Source organism: Panthera onca, chromosome B1 (genome assembly GCF_046562875.1).
Source record: "Panthera onca isolate mPanOnc1 chromosome B1, mPanOnc1 haplotype 2, whole genome shotgun sequence".
Lineage (NCBI taxonomy): Eukaryota > Metazoa > Chordata > Mammalia > Carnivora > Felidae > Panthera > Panthera onca.
In genome coordinates, this window is record NC_138342.1 from 48,640,595 (window position 1) to 48,660,816 (window position 20,222).

Consider the following 20,222-nt stretch of genomic DNA (forward strand, 5'->3'; position numbering starts at 1 on the left):
CCTGAGGAACAGATAGTAGAAGGACAAGAATGGATGAAGAGAAGATAATTATCAAGTGATTGTAATATCCCAGCATACACATGGTGGCAGATTTTGGTTTTTGATATTGAGAGGAGTCAAAAGATTTCAAAAAAAAAAATTATGATGTAAATTCACTGAAACTGTTAATAAATGAATAAAAATGATGGAAAGGAGTTGCCAGTGATGACCTATCTTACTGACATGCCGAATGAGATTGATGATGTTGTCATTGCAGTAACATCAATAATAACTAATAACAATAGTAATTAAAAATGAAAGTGACATATTTGGAAAAGAACCTGTTAAGGACTGAACAATCACTCTTACCCATCCTATTGATGATAAAATGTGTGAGTTTATTTCTGGGCATTCTATTCTGTTCCCCTGGTTTAAATGTCTGCTTTTATGCCAGTATCATACCGTTTCAATTATTATGGATTTATAATATATTTTGCATTCAAGAAGTGTGATTCTTCTTTGTTTTTAATCCCTCAAGATTGCTTTGGCTATTCAGGGTCTTTTGTAGTTTCAAATGAATTTTAGAATTGCTTTTACTATATCTGTAAAAAAAAAGTTTTGAGTGGGAGAAAATATTTGCAAACCATACACCTGAAAAGGGATTAAAATCCAAAATGTGTAAGAAACCCAAACAACTCAATAACAAAAAAAACAAAAAAAAAATTAAAGATGGACAAAAAACTTAAATAGACATTTCTCCAAAGAAAACATACAAATAGTCAAACAAGTATATGAAAAGGTGATCAATATCATTATACATAAGGTAAATGCAAATCAGAACAACAAAGAGATGTCACCTCACACCTCATACCTTGCGCACAAAAGATAGTTAGGTGTGAGTGAGGATTTGGAGAAACTGAAACCCCTGTCCATTGTTGGTGGGAATGTAAACTGGTATGACTGCTATGAAAAACAGTATGGAGTTTCTCGAAAGATTAAAAAAAAATTACTATATGACTTAGCAATCCCATTCTGGGTGCATATTTAAAAGAACTGAAATGAGATTTTGAAGAGAGCTGCGTTCTCATTATTACTGTAGCATTTGTCACAATAGCTAAGCTATGGAAATAACCTAAATGTCCATTGTTGGATTAGTGGATTTAAAAAAATGAGGTGGATACACACAATGGAATACTGAATAACCTTAAAAAAGAGAGAAGTCTTGCCATGTGGGACAAAATGGGTGAACCCGAAAGACATTACGCCAAGTGTAATAAACTAGTCACAGCAGGATAAATACTGCGTATTTTCACTTATATAAAAGGTATATAAGATAGTCAAACTCATAGGAACAGGGAGTAGAATGGTGGTTTCCAGAGGCTGAGGGAGGGAGCTGTTTAACAGATATAAAGTGGTGAGTTACACAAGGCGGATAAGTTCTAGAGATCTGTCGCACACAAGTATGCCTGTAGTTAACAATACTGCGTCATGTATTTAAAAACTGTTAAGATGGTTGATCTCATGTTAAGTGTTCTTGCCACAATAAAAATAAACTAAATTAAAAGAAACACACTCTAAATATAAAGACCTAAATAGACTATGTAAGAAGATGGAAAAATATACTAGTACAAATCAAAAGAAAATCAAAAGACTGGCTATATTAATCTAAAGCAAAGGTGATTTCAGAGCAATGAGTACTACTAAGGCTGGAGAAGACTCTTTCATAATAATAATTGTGTCAGTTTATCAAGAATACAACAAATCCTAAGTGTTTGTGCACTTAATATCGGGGCCTCAATATACCTAAAGCAAAAAATGATAAAACTGTAAGGAGAAATATATAAATCAAAATATATAAGATATTTCAATATCTTCTCTCGATAACTGATGGAACAAGAGACAGAAAACAGATAAGATTATAAGAATTTTGCTCAACACTATCCAACTTAACCTGACAACATTTATACAAAACTCTGTCCTACAACAATAAAATACATATGCTTCCCAATTATACATAGGATATTTATCAAGATAGACTATATTCTGGGTCATAAAATATGTCTCAATAAACTTTAGAAGATTTAAGCCTATTAGGATATATTCTCTGGCATCACAGAAAGTAAATCAGCTAGTTATCCCAGAAAGATGTATTTTAAAAGTCTCCAAATATTTAGAAACCAAATTAAATACTTCCAAATAACCTACTACTTAAGAAGACATCAAAAGGAAAATTAGAAAATAGTTTGAACTGAACAAAAGTGAAAACACAACATATAGAAATTTATAAAATGCTGTTAAAAGCAGCATACATGGAGAGATTTAAGGCACTGAAATATCTTAGAACTTTATCAGAAAATAATAAAGATATTCATAATATTAGCCTTAGGTTTCCCCTTAAGAAACTATAAAATGAAACCCAAAGTGAGTAAAGGAAAGGAAATCATAAAGATTACCAATTAAATACCAATTAAATACAAATGGAAGAGAAAATCAGTGAAAACAAAAGGTAACTCATTAAGATCAATGCATCAGCAGCACTCTGGTGGCTCAGTAGGTTAAGTGTCTGACCTCAGGCTCGGGTCATAATCTCACTGTTCATGAGTTTGAACCCCACATGGGGCTCTGTGCTGACAGCTCAGAGCCTAGAGCCTGTTTCAGATTGTGTGTCTCCCTCTCTCTGCCCCTCCCCTGTTTGCACTCTCTCTTTCTTTCTCTCAAAAATAAACAGACATTAAAAAAAATTGATAAAATTTAATCATACTGGTCAGGAAAAAGAGGAGGAAGATACAACTTATCAATATCAAGATTTAGAGAACTGATATCCCTACAAAACTTCTATCTATATTAAAATGGTATGAGAAGGATATGGCAGTAAACTGAATAGCAGAAATGAGCAAAATCCTTGAAACATATAAATATCATTCAGGAAGAAGTAAAGAAACTTAACAGGGGCATCTGAGTGGCTCAGTTGGTTAAACATCCGACTTCAGCTCGGGTCCTGATCTCATACTACGTGAGTTCAAGCCCCATGTCGGGCTCTATGCTGACAGCTCAGAGCCTGGATCCTGCTTTAGATTCTGTTTCTCCCTCTTTTTCTGCTCCTCCCCTGCTCATGCTCTGCCTGTCTCTCTCTCTCTCAAAAATAAACATTAAAAAAAAAAAAAAACAACCGGGGTATATGTGTTAGAAAATATAAATTATGGTTAAAAACCTTCCCACAAAAAAACCAAAAAAACAAAAAAACAAGCCTAAATGGATTCACTAGTTACTTCTAGTAAACATTTATAAGAAAAAACAACAACAACAATAACAACAAAAACAAAAAAACAAAAAACAAACATTGTTTCTATACAAACTCTTCCAGAACGTTAGCAGGGAAAGAATAAACTTGAACTCATTCTATGAGGAGACAATTCACCTGATATCAAAACCACTAAAAAATATATTACTACAGAAAAAACAACTACAACCACCAACTACAGGGTAATAACTGTTGTCAAAACAGATGCAAAATTCTGGACAAAATTTCAGCAAACCAAACCCAAGGATGTATAAAAAGACTAATTCACAATGAGCAGTGGGGTTAATCTCAGGAACGAAAGATCAGTTTAACATTCAAATATCAAATAATTCTCCACGTTAATATATCAATAAAGAAAACTACATGATCATCTCCAATGACACATCAAAAGCATTGAGCAAAATCCCATATTTGATTTCTTTCCACAAATGTCTTGGATTAATTGGATATTCATATTAAAAAATAAACTTTGATCCATGCTTCATTTTATAACAAATTTTAAAAGTTGACTATTGCTATAAATGTAAACTACCAAACTATAATACTTCTAGAAAAAAAACATAGGAGAAAATATATATGGTTTTAAGTTAGGCAAAGATTTCTTAGAAATGACACCAAAAGCACAATCCTTTAAAGAAGAAATAGATAAACTTGACATGTCCCAAGTTAAAAATAAAAATGTTTACTTTTCTAAAAATATGGTTAAAGTAACGAGAGACAAGCCACAGACTGGGAGGAAATATTTGCACATCAGGTATATAAATAAAAACTCTGAAAAATATATCTAAAAGATAACATTGTTTTTAAATGGACTAAACTTTTGAACAATAATTACCAAGGAAGATATATAAAGATGCTTATCATCAGTTATTAGGAAACTAAAATTAAAGCCATAGTGACATCATACTACCCATGTATTAGAATGGTTGAAAGCTAAAAGCAGAGATCATATCAAGTACTAGCAGATTTGCTTGCATTAACGCAAACTGGAAATAACCAGAACATTCAATAACAGGTTAACGAATAAACAAAGTTTAGTATATTAACACGGTAGAATATTACTCAGAAATAAAAAGTAATGAGTTCTTGATACATGCTACATCTTGAATAATTCTCTAAATAATTATGCTGAGTGAAGCAATCGAAACAAAAATAATTTTTAAGAGCACACATACTCTACGAGTCTCTTCATATACATTTGTACAAAATGGTACCTAATTTCCAATGACAGAAATTAATTCAGTGTTTGCTTGGGTATAAGATGGACAGAGAAGAATTGTTAAGGGCATGAAGAAAATTTAGGGTGGTGGATATGTTAATTACCTTGATTTTGTTGATGGATTCTCCATGTATACATATGTCAAAACTTATTAAGCTTTGTATGTTAAATAAGCACACTTTATTCCTTGCCAGTAAAATATCAAAAGAAACTTAATTTTAAGAAATTCTGTTCATCAGAGGACATCACAGAGACAGTTGAAAGAAGAAAAAATAAGAAAGCTATCGACTTGTTTAATTAGTACTTGTTATCATTAGCATGATAATTTCCAGCTGGAGGTGCAGAGGCTTCCCACAGGCAAATGGCTGAACCAACTCTGGGGACCACAACTAAAGGCTTTAAGGATTGCCTTGAACACCAGTGTTTCATTATGGGGAACAAGAGAAAAGAATGAACAGAAAGGAAAGTGAAAATGTTCAGTTGATGCAATAATCCCATGAATTTTGTCTTCTTCTGTGTTCTTGCTCCAGAGGATTTATGCTGAAGGTTTAAACTTGCCTGTGATGTCCGGAGCTAAAGGAATATACCATCAGGTGTTTGCCAGATGTTGGTCCATCCAGAAGATAAATAATACAGTTTTTGTCTCAATATTTTATACTATTTTCTTATTTTTATTTTTTTAACTTATTTATTTATTTTGAGAGAGAGAGTGTGCACAGGAGAAAGGCAGAGAGAGAGGGAGAAAGAATCCCAAGCAGGCTCAGCACTGTCAGTGCTTGAACCCATAAACCAAGAGATCATGACCTGAGCAGAGATCAGGAGTCTGACGCTTACTCCTGTGCCACTCAGGCGCCCCTATACTATCTTTATTTAAAAGTATTTATTAGTGTATAGAATAATTTTCTTCTATTAGGAGTTATATAATTTGTAATTAATGATTAAATGTTAACATGTGGATTCAAAAAGATATTTAGAATTAAAATTATCATGAACATATCTCAAGTACTAGCTTGGTCACATTGGAGAAAATTGCCAAATTTTGCACAACTAGGTAGATCAGGAAAGGCCTTTTCACTGCTTCTCAAGGATATTTATCATTGAGTGCACATCACATGTTACCTACTCTTTCTCTTGTCATTTTAATATCGGAATTGTGATATACACTTTTAGCAATGGGAATAAAAAGTGCGGAAAAAGTAGCAGGATAAAGCCTATGAGTTCTGTACGATATCTTGCCAACATTTGTATGGAAGGTTTTCTCCATAAGCCTGAGTTTACATGGTAAATTTTCTAACTTAAAAGAGAGTATAACCTAGAAAGCATATTATAAAACTTCAAGGCACTTCTTTTCACCTGACAAGTATATATTGTTAGGTTTCCCCACTGACCTAATTATCCTTTTCCTTTGTGTCAAAACAGCTCTTATATAGCAATCGGAGAGAGAAAATAGCCCAAATTTCCTGACCCCTCTCATGAAGCTAATCCTCAAATGCCATAAGCAAGCAAGACCATTTTAGTAACCTTCTGAAATCTTTTCTGATGCTTCCACAATTCAGTTATGTCTAGATAGCTGCTTGTGTATTACTTCTTCCCATCTTCTTCAATTTTTTTTCCTGTTTATTTATGTATTTTGAGAGAGAGAGAGAGAGAGAGAGAGAGAGAGAGAGAAAAGAGAGAGTGTGTGGAGGGGGAGGGGCAGAGAGAGAGAGGGAGAGAGAGAACCCCAATCAGGCTCCACAGAACCATCAGTGTGGAGCCTGATGAGGGGGCTCAATCTCAAGAACCATGCTGGATCACATGAACCGAACTGTGAGCTCATGACCTGAACTGAAATCAAGAGTCAGATGCATTAACTGATTGAGCTCCCCAGGCTCTCCCCTTCCTCCTATATTCTTTACAACAATCATTATTGTCATCTTTGTCTGTGTTTATATAAAGTTATTTTTTTACACACTGGAAAGACTGAACCCGATCTCAGAATTTTATTCTATTAGAGGAAAAGAACCTTCAGAGAAAGCAGTGATTCTGGCACCCTACGAATCAGTAAAATTTGAGGATCCATTTAGAAAATATCTGTCATTCTGACAGCTCTTTCAGGCCTTGGACCAGAAGAACCTGTAATCTCAGAGCTCTACAAAATTACTGATTGGAGAACAGTGACAGAGAATTGTTACAGGGATGGAAAGGGTGACTTGAAAATAATAGAAATATGAGAAAACACAGTAATAAAGGAAAGGGGACAGGAGTCAAAGGGAATTGCTTAAAGGAGGAACTCAGGGAAGGAGTGCAAAAAACATACAAGACTCTGAGCCCCAAAGCAAGGAACACACACAGATGGTCATCCACACAAAAATTCGTGTTTGATAGAATTAGTGGTACTTTTTAAAACTATGTTGCGGCCTTGTTTAGTGATATAGTTTCAATACAATATAAGCTATATGATTTAGTGTTTAAGGCAAAAAACAGAAACCAGTCTAAGGATGGGGTGCCTGCGTGGCTCAGTCGATTAAGCGCCCGACTTCAGTTCAGGTCATGATCTCACAGTTCATAAGTTCAAGCCCTACATGAGGCTCTGTGCTGACCACTTGGAGCCTGGAACCTACTTTGGATTCTGTGTTTCCTGCTTTCTTTGCCCCTACCCTGGTCTCTCTCTCTCTCTCTCTGTCTCTCTGAAATAAGTAAACAATAAAAAAAAGAAAAGAAAGAAAGAAAGAAAGAAAGAAAGAAAGAAAGAAAGAATAAAAGAAAGAAAGAAAGAAAGAGAAACCAGTCTAAGGAAAAATAGAATTTACTAACTGAATTAGGTGCTTACAAAATAGTTCAAAGGGCTAAAGGAGCCAATTCTAGGCTGGGACTCTAGAGTGATCTCTAGAAGAAACCAGAACGACCCCACTCGGAAGGTAGGCTGTTCTAGGGTGGGCCATAAAGCCGTCTGTACTACCAGAGAAACCTTGGATAACAGAAAATTGAAATGACACACACATTTGTAACCCATGGAATAATTAGTAAGATCAAGAGGCTACTGCTTCTCTGGAAAGCTGAAGAGCGAGCACTGGGTCCTGTTGCAAGAGAACCATGATCTTCCTAAAGATTCGGGGTAGCCAGAGTTGAAGGAAGAGGTCCTTTCTTGGCTTTGATTTCCAAATCTCATGGAAGCACATCTGAAGGTGGAAAAATAATTCATATCTAAAACCCCAGCTGCAAAGGAGTTTTAAAAATGTAGTTTTAAGCACTATAAATTCTCCAAATAGAGGACAGATAAAATAGGTTGAGGGAGATAATCGTAAAATCAACACCTTAGGAGATTATATATATACATATACATATATGAGGATATATATATATATATATATATATATATATATATCCTCATGTTACATCCAGCAATAGAAAGTTGCAAACTCCCAAGAGTTGCCTACATATAGTACTATAAATATGCATAGTTCTTTGGAAGAATTAGACATGTTTCTTTCTATACTTAATATTTGTGACCTATAGGAAGTGAGATGAGGCACCATACAAGACACATACTATCATGTAACTTCCGTTCCAGGAATTTTATTTGGACCATTCTGTGATAACATGGGGCTCAGAAAATATCTCAGTTTGTGTTAAACACAATACCTAAAAACTTTTAGGTAAATATAAAACTGTGATTTTCAAATTTGGTGTTTTTGGTAATTAAGATATTTCAAGTCTCCTATGAAAAATAATCCATAACAAGGATGATTTGAAAATATTGAATGAAAGTTGCATCATTCCCATGCTGAACTTTATCACTCAGAATATATAGCATTTTAATACAAACTATATTACATAGATGCCTGTTGGCATGGGGAATTCATTAGCAAAACTTCATGTGAATTAACAACTCTCAATGCACTGTAAGATATTTGTCTTCCATAGATTTAGCATTTTCAATTCTATTCTTTTCTTCACAGTAGAAAATATAAAGCAACACGTTCTTCATACTGGACTCTACTGAAAGAATCCCCTGAAAAGGTGATATTTTCTTAGTAAATATTTACATCATCACTATCACTGTTTAGATTCTTTATACCTCTCATCTAGGTACTACATTTCTGACTTTTTTTGACCTATCTGATTTCTCTCCTTATCCTCACAAGTTCATCTTAAAACATAATTCTAATTCTTTCACTTCTGGGTTCACCTTATCACTATTTTTAACGAATTCCCACGTGTACTTCTATTTCTTTAGTCCAAATTCATTAGTTTATCACTGAATGTCACCCTTGTCACTACAACTGTCTTATCTTTCCGTTGTCCTAGTCATTATATAACGTTCGTAAAGTTCAAGTGTTATGTTGCCACCAAATCATTTCTTTTTTTTTTAATTGTTTAAAGTTTTTTATTTATTTTTGAGAGAGAGAAAGAGAGAGCAAGCAGAGGTGTAGGGAGAGAAGAAGAGAGAGAATCCCATGCAGGCTCTATGCTAAGAGTCAGATGCTTAACCAACTGAGCTACCCAGGTGCTCTGCCAGAATACCATTTCTGACTTTTTCCCCACAAGCTGCCACTAACACATATTTCTCATGTTGTTCATTTACCTGCCACATCCATTCATCTCCATTTCCCACTATTGAAGGTTACCATCCTTCACAAATGAGCTCAAATGTTACCTCCTTCAGATTTCTTTCCCTATCATCTTCATCAGGAATGATTTATTTTTCCTCTGAAATTTTAAAAACATACATATTTCAGGTTCTCTTATGGCAGGTGACAATCTCTCTTGTTTAATAACTATTTTGTGGCCTCTTCCATGCAGCTGACAAGGAGAGACAATGTTTACATTTACATTCCCATAGTGCCAGCATAATGACATGCCGAGTAGACAGTAAGTTATTAATTGAATACATACATTCATGAATCATTCTAGAGAAATAAATCATTTCTGTTTATTGAAAGCATGAAAACAACTTCATATCCAGCTTTCTTTCTACTTTTTCCTTCCCCTGACATCGTATAGAAAGTTGCTTGAAGCAGTTTTGCAATTTTCTAACTAAGAAATAATTCATACATAGGCTTTTTCATATTACTTCACATAACCCACTTTGTAGAATTCTGAGCTTTATTATGAATCAGAGTTCAAAGTTTTCAAATTTATGGGTGAAATTGTGTTGGGGATTATATGACAAAATCAATGCACAGCCAACTTTTAAAATAGCATTTTATAAACTACATAATTGTACATTTGTGCTAATTCACTTCATCTATGTTTCTTACAAAAACTTAAAGTGGGTTACTATTTTTCATATTTCTGAGAGATTTATCACATTAATTTTTAAGACATAAGATACTTCTTACAAAAGCTTAAAAATTAAGTAAAAAGCAGACGTTCTTTTTTTTTCATTCTGGAACAATGATGAAAAGTAGAATAAAACCTAACACACACACACACATACGCACACAAACACAAGCACAAACAATTATTATTGTATATAAATTTCTAGAAACATTGGACTTTATAAATAACAATATCAAGTTGTACACAATAACGTACATGTGTAATTTCAGTGTCTTTAAAATTATATTGAGTGATATGGAAATTTGAAATAATGTAAATATATAGCTTTGGGAGGGAGTCAGATTTATTTTATTGTCATTCACCCAGAATGTTGAAAGCCAGCTTGCAAAGAAGAATACTCATCTCAAATATAATGTGATTTAAAACCAGGGGAAAGAAAACACTGTAAGTTGTCTTGATTGAATAGTTATTTAGGTATTAGGCTAAGACTTAGAAGCTGAACATTATATGCAGGACAACATTGTAAATGGGAAATTTGGGAACATTTTTTAATTTTTTTTTTTTTGGGGCGGACAAGTTAGCCATAATCTTATTACTTACATTCACAGAATGTTAAGTCAAACTCTTCTCTCTTTAGCTGCTTCCTTAAGATATTTTCCCCCTCACCAACACTTATGGCCACATATACATAGCCATTGTTCTCACCAGGAGGACCCCAAATATCCCAAATAGCTTCCTAACCTGCCTTCAGCCCAGCCCCTGCCAATTCTCTCTCTCCAGGAAATTGCATTAAAGTGTTTAAAATTGCAAATGTGATACATATTTCCGTATTTGAAATGTTTTAATAAATGTCCAGTTTCATCAAAATGAACTCTGAAGTCGTCCTGGAATACATGGCCTTCCATGACCTCAGTCTCACCTACGTTATTCAGCCTCAATTTTCGCCACTCTTCAGTGTTGTTTGAGCAGTTCAAAAATAGGTATGCCGTCTGATCTCAAATAGCTTTTCAACTATTTTATTCTCTAAAGAGTTAGAAAACAGCGATACACCTGGCCAAAAGTAATTAGTTACTAACAAGTGATCCTTCTCTCAGGGAATTTCCTTAACTGATTTTAACTTATGATATGTTTTAAAAAAACACCTTAGTATTTTATGTTGGGAAAAGCATTACTAAAAAAAAATAAATGAAAGTTCAATACTTCGATCATTTTACAAATATATGTTAAGGACATATGATAGATCAAGCTCAAGTGAGCCTTTAGGATTCTTAGACCAAAGAAACAGTCTTTAAGAAATCACTTATCTAAGAAGGACAGAGAAGTTGGACTTAGTGATCAGATCACAAAGCTAGTGCATCCAGAGGGCTAGTCCTGTGGAGACTCTGTATTTCTTCCTTTCCTTCACAGCTTTAGGGATGGTTTTCCTGTCTACTTTATTTCTTTGCTTCCTATCACTTTTCTTTGTTGTTAAATGTGGGTTAGTGATATTGAGAGAGATTAAGGACTTTTCCAAAGGAAGTAAAGACAGTCTTTTCAGCCCTTGCTGGGGTAGAACGAGTATAGAAAGGAGGGTGGTTCCAGAGCTCAAGGTGATGAGTGTAGTCGGGAGGCAAGTGAAGACTCAAAACAGACCCAAAAGTAGCTGCTAAGAGTAAGGTGACAAGAGAGAAAGAGACTGTGGCACAAATTGGGCCACGAGTCGAATTAAAAAAAAACAAAAAACAAAAAAGGTGGGGGGGGGTGCCTGGATGGCTCAGTCAGTTAAGTGTCCAACTTCGGCTCAGTTCATAATCTCATGGCTCATGAGTTCCAGCCCCTCATCCAGCCCTGTGCTGAGAGCTCAGACCCTGGAGCCTGGAGCCTGGAACCTGCTTCAGATTCTGTCTCTGTCTCTCTTTGCCCCTCCCTTGCTCATGCACAGTCTCTCTCTCTGTCTTTCAAATATAAATAAACATTTTTTTTTTTAAAAAAGGCAGAGAAGAAGCAGATTAACTCCTTAAAAATATCATGGACAGGAGACATTGAAAGCAGAGTATGAGTCAACCCTGAGTTCTCCTTGGGGGAAAAAAAAAGTCTCCAAAAACACAAACAGAATTCTCTTCCTGCATTCCTGATTTCACACAGAAGTACCTGAAAATTTTTTTCAGGCACAGCTAGGCTCTCTGAATATTCAAAATACCTAAAGTAGGTCAGTCTGAAATAAAGATGTTTAATCTTTATGAACATCCTTCTAGTTCATTCAGAAATCACTGCAAAAATATTATAATATTGTTAGGTAGCAGAATGTCAGTTGTTCATATAAGATCATTCTTACCTTCCTGTGTGCCTGACCATATGGACAAACTCTCTGAATCAAGGAGAGGAGGCAGGGAATCCAAGAAATGCGATATTCCATTTGCTGACTTTTGAGCTGTGTTGTTTATAGTTTACAAGTTCATGTAATTTCATAGGTGGGATTTCACAGTTAGCAGAATGATGAGGGAGGCAGATGGCATAATCATTTATTAAAATATCAGCCACCTTCTCATATATATGATAGCTCTTACTTCATTCTTTGGGATTTGCATTCTAAATGATTAAGGATCCAGTAAGACAGCATGAAACCTCATTAACAAAGATATATCTTCAGGCCTCTACCTGAAGGGGAAGTGGTGATTTTTCCACCTCATAGCCCTCAGTTTAAATACCTGCTGATTTGTTTTATCTCTACTTAGTTGAAAGTATTTCAGCCACATTAATGCAGCTTTTAACTATAGAAACCGACAGAATACAAAATCAAGGTTTTAGCTATAGCCTAAAATAAACAAACCAGAAAATTTTTCACTTATGAAGCTTCTACTTTCCATGGCATTGTGCAATATATTAGTGGTTAACTAAGGGCTTCTCTTGATGCAAAGGGAAGAAGGGATAAACCAACCTCTGTGATTTCCCAGTTCATTACAAAAACCCACACAGCAGATTTGCTTTTAAACTGATGTGGTGTCTTTGGCTTTTGCTTTGAAGTAAGATGCTGAAAGCGATACCGGGTGGCAGAAACCATATATTCTCACAGTACATATAAGCAGAGGTGGTCTCATAATTAAGGTTTAAGCAGAGCATGCTCCTGCTGTTTCCCCAATCACTGTTGAAGGTAATAATAGCATTATAGATTAGATAGCAAATTGCAACAAAGTTAAGCAACTGCATCATAAAAAGCAATATTGATGTGTAAAAGAATTAGGTAAACTTAGTCAATGAAGCATAACATTTCATTCATATTAACCTCCAGCAGGGCCCTCACAGTCCTAGGCATTGATCCAATCATTTGCTTGCCTAAGTATTTTCTACCTTCTGTGCAGTCACTTACCTCTTTTCTGCAACACCCACTCTCATCTTTTGAAATGCATTGCATTCTCACTTTTACTGGATAGATCCTCACAAAAGGAAGTGGGAGGCTATTTTCAGCAAAAAAAAAAACTGTACAGAAGCGGTTAAAGTTGCAGAAGCCAGAAAAGCATCCAGAATCCCTGGACTTTGTTTTCACCTGACTCGGCCCTAGAAGGGTTCCTTCGAACATGGTGATCCTACTGACTTTATAGGATAGTGGATTGTCCAAGGCACATAAGCCCTTTAGGTGATAGTTAGGTTAAAGAATAATGCTGCAGTGTTGGGGGGTGGGGGGTGGGGGGTAGGGGAGGATGGGTGGGTGTGGTTTTCTTTAGATGGCTTACTTTTTATCCCAAGGTGGATTATATCCCAATCAACATTTTTCAACCCAACTTCCATGGTAAACAATAGAAGTTTTATAAGCAAGATTAACCATTTAAGTCAGTGAAAAGAATTGTCACTCTCAGAATGGAAAAGGGGTGTTTGGTCTGGGTGAATTTGGGAAAATGAGAGGAGAGGATTTTAGTGATGTCTATAGATTCCACGGAGAAGGAGAAGTTTTGTTTTTGTTTTTGTTTTGTTTTTTTAACCCTGATTCCTGTAAAAACAGAAGGAATTATTATGTCTCTCAATAATCTACCATAGTAGATGACAAATAACTTTTCAGGAGATTCAAGAAAGTGGTAGAGAGTGTAAAATCAAGGCCCAGTGAGAGACACATTGATACCTAAGATAAAAGGCAAATATGAAGAAACACAAAAACAGGTGCTCAAAAAGTTTTCCTCAATATGTTAATTTCTTCTTATAACTGGGATCAGGACCAACCACGCTCAAATGCTAGAGAAGATAAAAATGAGCCAGCTATGTTATGTTAAAGTATCAGAAATAATCTGCTATAAGTTTTTTAACTACTCCAAAATGAAATAGTTGTCTGTTCTGGTGGGTCACCATCTCGACTAAGTATAATTATTTTAATAAAAATGTTTTCCATGTTTAATAAAAGTCTGATGTCAACATTGAACATATTGAATAACAGCACTGAATGATTGGAAGAACATATTAATTTGAGAATAAAATATGTGTTTAGGTTTTTTTTAATTTGTGGAAATCAATTTTACCACATAAAACATTTATAAATCTGCCTGCCACCAGTCTATCACAAAGATTTTCACAGAAAAATGTCAGAATGAGCAGAGACTTTCATATGTTTGCTTTATTTCTAACATTCTCTCTTCTTAGGAGGAAATATAGGGACAAAATAACCTACTTGTTTTTGTCGTTTACAAAAGATTTGAGATCTTCCAATTTCTCATCATACTACATGAAAACCAGTTTTTCAGATTGAAATATGAATGAAGAGATTCCTTTCCCGTCAAAACTTCTATAAGCTTTGATCCCTAGGAATATATCTCTCACTCTTTCTTTTTCTATTTCTTACTTTCCCTCTTGCTTTCTCCACATCTCACTGTCTATCCACAAGACAGACAGAGTGAAAATCACTAATCTCCTATTGATTACTTAAATAATTATATGTCCTTGTAATTTTTCTCAGAGGTGTTTCATCTGCTAGATCTTTCACCTCCAGATGTTAATGTTTGCTGAACTGAAGGGTACGTGATCTTTAAAGGATTGTTAAAATTATAGTGCACAAAGACAAGATGATTCAAGGTTGCTTCAAAGTTATAACTCAAAAAGTCTTTAGGTAATTAAAAAATGAGAATGTATACCTGAATTAATGTGAACTGAAGAAATTGAATAAGTAATTTTTAAAAACGTTGCCTGACTAATTCAGACCTATGGAACAGTGTTTTCCTTAATAAACAGGATACATGTTTTGTTTTTTTTTCCACTTCAATTTATGTATCTTATATTTCATTTTTTTAATTTTTCTCACTTCTTCACTCATGAAATAGAGAATTTAATAGGGGGAAAAACAAGAAGTAGAATACGTTTAGTACAGGAAAAAATATTAATTGCTTGAAAATGCAAAGTGAGGAAAGAAATCAATTGTGAGTAAACAGCACAGAATGAAACCTCTTGACCTTGTCAGATGCTTTATGGGAGAGACCCTTCAATCAGAAATGTGCTGATGCTAAATTATCACAGGATTTGATCTATCCTCTAATAATTGAAAACTCCCACTCCTGGAAGAGAACCAGATTTCTGAACAGCCACTAATTTTTCAGAGTGGAAATTTAGTACTGAGGAGATTGCACACTTATCCACTAAGATTTGTATTTGTATTTTATGGCCCATCACATTCAATATTAGGCTCTGATTATAAATAGCTACATTATGTTTTGAGATGCACTACTCTGTAATGTGCTATTGCAATTCATAATATATATATATATATATATATATATATATATATACACACACACACACACACACACACATATATACGTATATATATACATGTGTGTGTATATATATATATAAAATTTAGCTTATTACCATTAATATCATTCTTTTAAATATCAAAGTATGTGAAAAACTAAACCATAAACAAAGATAAATGCCATTAATGCAATATCTGTGTTGAATCTTAGTTGTCTACATCTTGCCCATGAAGAAGATGGTAACTTTGAATTCATCAGGTGTTTCTGTATAGGGAAATAACATAAAGAGGAGGATAACCAACATTTTTCTTCAAGTTTTCCACTTTATATGTGCAATATGTTTTGCATCATTTTATCATTGAAAAGTCTCTCATTCTAAGATTATTTCTGAATAGTAAAAGCATCTAAAGTAAATCACAAATTGATGATTCATGTGCATATGTAATGAAATGACCCAAGATGAGTTTTCTGGATATTAAAAACAGCTATTCTAGAGATTTCTAGAAAATGTAAAATAACTTTTATTTGAAGTTCTAATACCTACGACGCTTTATTAATAGCTCTTTTCTACTCTGGCAGGTACAACAACTATAAGAAGAAAATGAGAGAATGCATGTCAAGGATGAAACCACTTTAGCAAAATATATATATATATATATATATATATATATATATATATATGTATATTTATATATAATACAATTATTATTATAGTATAGTATAGTATAGTATATTAAGGTTAACTCTGGAATTAAAAACAGAGTCTAAACAGTACTATACCCTATTAGTTGAAACACATAAAAGAAGTTTTAAAAAATAGTGTCGAGGCACCTGGGTGGCTCAGTAAATTGATCATCTGACTTTTGATTTCATCTCATCTCAGGTCATGATCCTTGAGTCATGGGTTTGAGCTGAGTGTGGAGCCTGCTTAAGATTCTCTCTCTCTCTTTCTCTCTCTCGTCCTCTGCCCCTCTCCCATGCTCAGGCTTTATTTCTACATAAAATTTAAAAAAATAATAAAAAAATTAAAAAGGCATGTCTATGTATAAAACTTAGTTAACTTGAACACTCTTAATACTCATTCAACAGACCAATTTGAGCACTTACTAAGCACTAGGATTACACAAGATGTTAAAAACATAATGATGAACATATCAAAGTTTCTTACCTCAAAAAACTTAGTGTGGGAGGCAGACAAGTTTAATAAATGCTGCGATTGCCATAGATACCGTAAGGATGAGAGTAAGTATAAAGGTTTCAAGTCTGGGCTGCAGGGAATGGTTAGAGTAGACTCTCTTTTTTTTTTTTTTTTTTTTTTTTTTTATTTTTTTATTTTTTAATATATGAAATTTACTGTCAAATTGGTTTCCATACAACACCCAGTGCTCATCCCAAAAGGTGCCCTCCTCAATACCCATCACCCACCCTGCCCTCCCTCCCACCCTGCCCTCCCTCCCACCCCCCATCAACCCTCAGTTTGTTCTCAGTTTTTAACAGTTAGAGTAGACTCTCAAGAAGTGACTTGCTCACAAACCCTTGAAACCTCCTCAGAGATTTTAAGCAGGAAGTGACATTATCTTATTTGCTCTTTACATAGCCAAAGAACTTCAAAGGAAAGACTTGACAATGAATGGTGGTGACTCTTTGGCATCAAATGGCGACTTAAGAAAGTAGTATGTAGAACAATCCTTGGACCCATGAAAAGAAAATTAAATTGCTTGGGAAGCTGCTTCCAAAACTAATAGTGGTAGTGGCAGTGTATAAACAGTCAGGAGAGGCTTTGCTGTTTTGTTCAAAGTAGATGAGGTCTACTTGATGCAACTATGTCTCCCGGTATCTTCCCTGCCAAATTCTATATATTTTCTTCATCCGAAACTATTGAGACAAATACCTATAATTTCAGTTCAGTGTATACCTCCAGACAACCTGACACTTTCTTAGCTGATAAAGTGTTAGAATTCCAACTTCTGAGAAGAGGAAAGGGCACTTTTGGGGTAGAGACAAACTTGGACTTGAATGCTATATTTTAGGGATAATTTCTCAAAACTCCCAAATGATACTTTTTCATCCTCTTGAGAAACTTATAAAATAGCGTTACTATTAATTCACAGGATTTTAGAGAGAATTAAATGAGGAAATACACAGTCTGGAAAATAGGTTAAGCCAAATAAATTGTTGTGGTTTTTTTTCTCCTTATATTTGATAAGAATCTTATTGGACTAATTAAACCTTTAATTTTTTTAAGTTTATGTATTTATTTTGAGAAAGACAGAGACAGCACGAGTGGGGTGGGGCAGAGACAGAGACACACAGACAGACAGACAAAATGCAGACAAAATCCCAAGGAAGTCCACACTGTCAAGGCAAAGCCCAACAGAGGGCTTGAACTCACAAAACCTCAAGATCGTGACCTGGGCCAAAACCACAGTTAGATGTGCAACTGCTGAGCCACCTAGCTTCCCCACTAAATAAACTTTTTTTTTTTTTAATTTCAGCCTAATTATATTTGTTTATTCAGTCAACCACCATTTGGAGTGAGTTGAATAGTCCATTGAAATAGAGTAAAAATGTCTCTTTCGCTAACTAGACCTGTAACTACTATAAAGAACTTCTTTGTGATTGAGTGTACTCATTTGGGAAATACGCATATTGAACCTGATGATCCCTGGTATCCTTTCTTGTTACAAAAAGAACAATTCATTTATAAAATGATACGGAAAGGGGTGCCTGGGTAGCACAGTTGGCTAAGCATCTGACTTCAGCTCAGGTCATGATCTAATGGTTCATGAGTTCAAGCCCTGCATCGGGCTCCCTGCTATCAGCACAGAGCCTGCTTCAGATCCTCTGTCCCCAACTCTCTCTGCCCCTCCTCTGCTCTCTCTCACTCTCTCTTTCAAAAATAAATATTTAATACAAAAATAATAAAATATTTTTTTAAATGATATGAGAATTAATAGCATATTAAGCATCAGAAAAAAGGAATGGATGAGAAGAGCAAGTATTCATAACAATACAAAAATCCCTCCACAGTCTAGAAGTATGTATGAAAGTATCTCAATGTCTGAGTGATATACGAAGACATATAATAAACTCAGGTGGAAATATGTCTTTTTGAAGGTAGCATACCCCAAAAGATTTTACTTACTGATTTTAATAGTATAAAAAATTCCTAATCTAATAAACTGGTAGGATTATGATTATCAGATAAAGCACAAGATGTCCAGTGAAATTTGAAGTTTAGACAAACAACATTTTAAAAGTATAATATGTCCCATACAATATTTAGAATATACTTATACTAAAAAATATTTTTATCTGAAATGCAGATTTAATTGGACATCCTGTATTCTTTTAACTAGACATAGCAAAAGTAATGGAGTTTACCAAATAAGCTCTCTATGTTTAACAATACGTTAAACATTTCTTTAACCCGATAATTAAGAAAGATTAACTTTGGTCCAGGTAAATTCATTCATCATTTATTAATTCATTATGTCAGAAGTATCTCATCTGTCCAGTCCTATACAAGGCATTGAGCAGTCAATCTTTAACAAATACAAGGGTGTACCCTCATGAACTTCATAGAGATATATACCATAGAGATAAATTCCACAAATAAAAAAGGATCTTGATTTGCCTCCAGTTACCTTTTCCTAAGAAACTAATGTTAATTATTAATCCTTATGAATAAGATAAAAAAGTGTGATTGCCTGAAATTCCCCAGCAGGTTTTATTATTAAACATACTCTAAACTAGCATAATATATTAACAATAATTAACTAACCAAAATCTTAACATCTTAACTCCCTGGGAATTTTAAAACCAGATTCATCTAAGAGCTATGGTAACAGAACTGTCCCACTCTCTCCACTACTGTTTTGATCCTACTATGTTTTGATCCCACCCAACTCCAGGACATTTACTTTTCCCACAGCCCTCATTATTGACCACAGATTGTTCCTGATCTTTACTTACTGACCTAAGAACAACTGAAGTATGAAAAATAATGAGTGGATGAATTAATAAATGAATGAATAAGGTAAGTGAGTGGGTGAGTGAGTGATTGAGTAAGCAAGCCAGCCCTGTCTTTGTCACTGTATCAACTTTCTGCTTTATATGTCTATGGAGGACACATTCTCTCTGCGTAAGAACCCTCTTCTGTGAGCTGTGGCTATGGGAAAATGTTCATAGCCCCTTTGGCAGAAATAGTCACTTCTTAATTGAAATGTACTCTGGAAATGAAGGTAGATTTTGTATAGTATTAGGACATTTCTTATGAAACACTTACTTCTCATGACTACTTTCTTCCATATCACTGTCCCCAAACCCTTCACAAAAGCTAACTCATGATATTTAATACCTTTATGTCTGAGATACTGTGAGTTACAAGGCCACAAACCTAAGGCATACGTACTATCAAATACTTACAAACAGATTTAAAAATGGTACGGATGTTCCTAATCTTGACTATACCCACTGAATAAATAATTAATGCTATTAATTCATATTAAAGACTGTGTTTCAAATGGCAACAAGTAGATTACAAATGATTATGTGTTTAAAAGGGAAAAAATGTTATTATTTCATCAACTTGCAAACCATTTAAAAAATATGGTAATAATGAGCAGATTTAACTTTTTTTATGCGAATATACTGACTGAGGCAGTGTGGTAAAAATAAAGAGTTGGGGGACGCCTGGGTGGCTCACTCGGTTGAGCGTCCGACTTCGGCTCAGGTCATGATCTCGCGG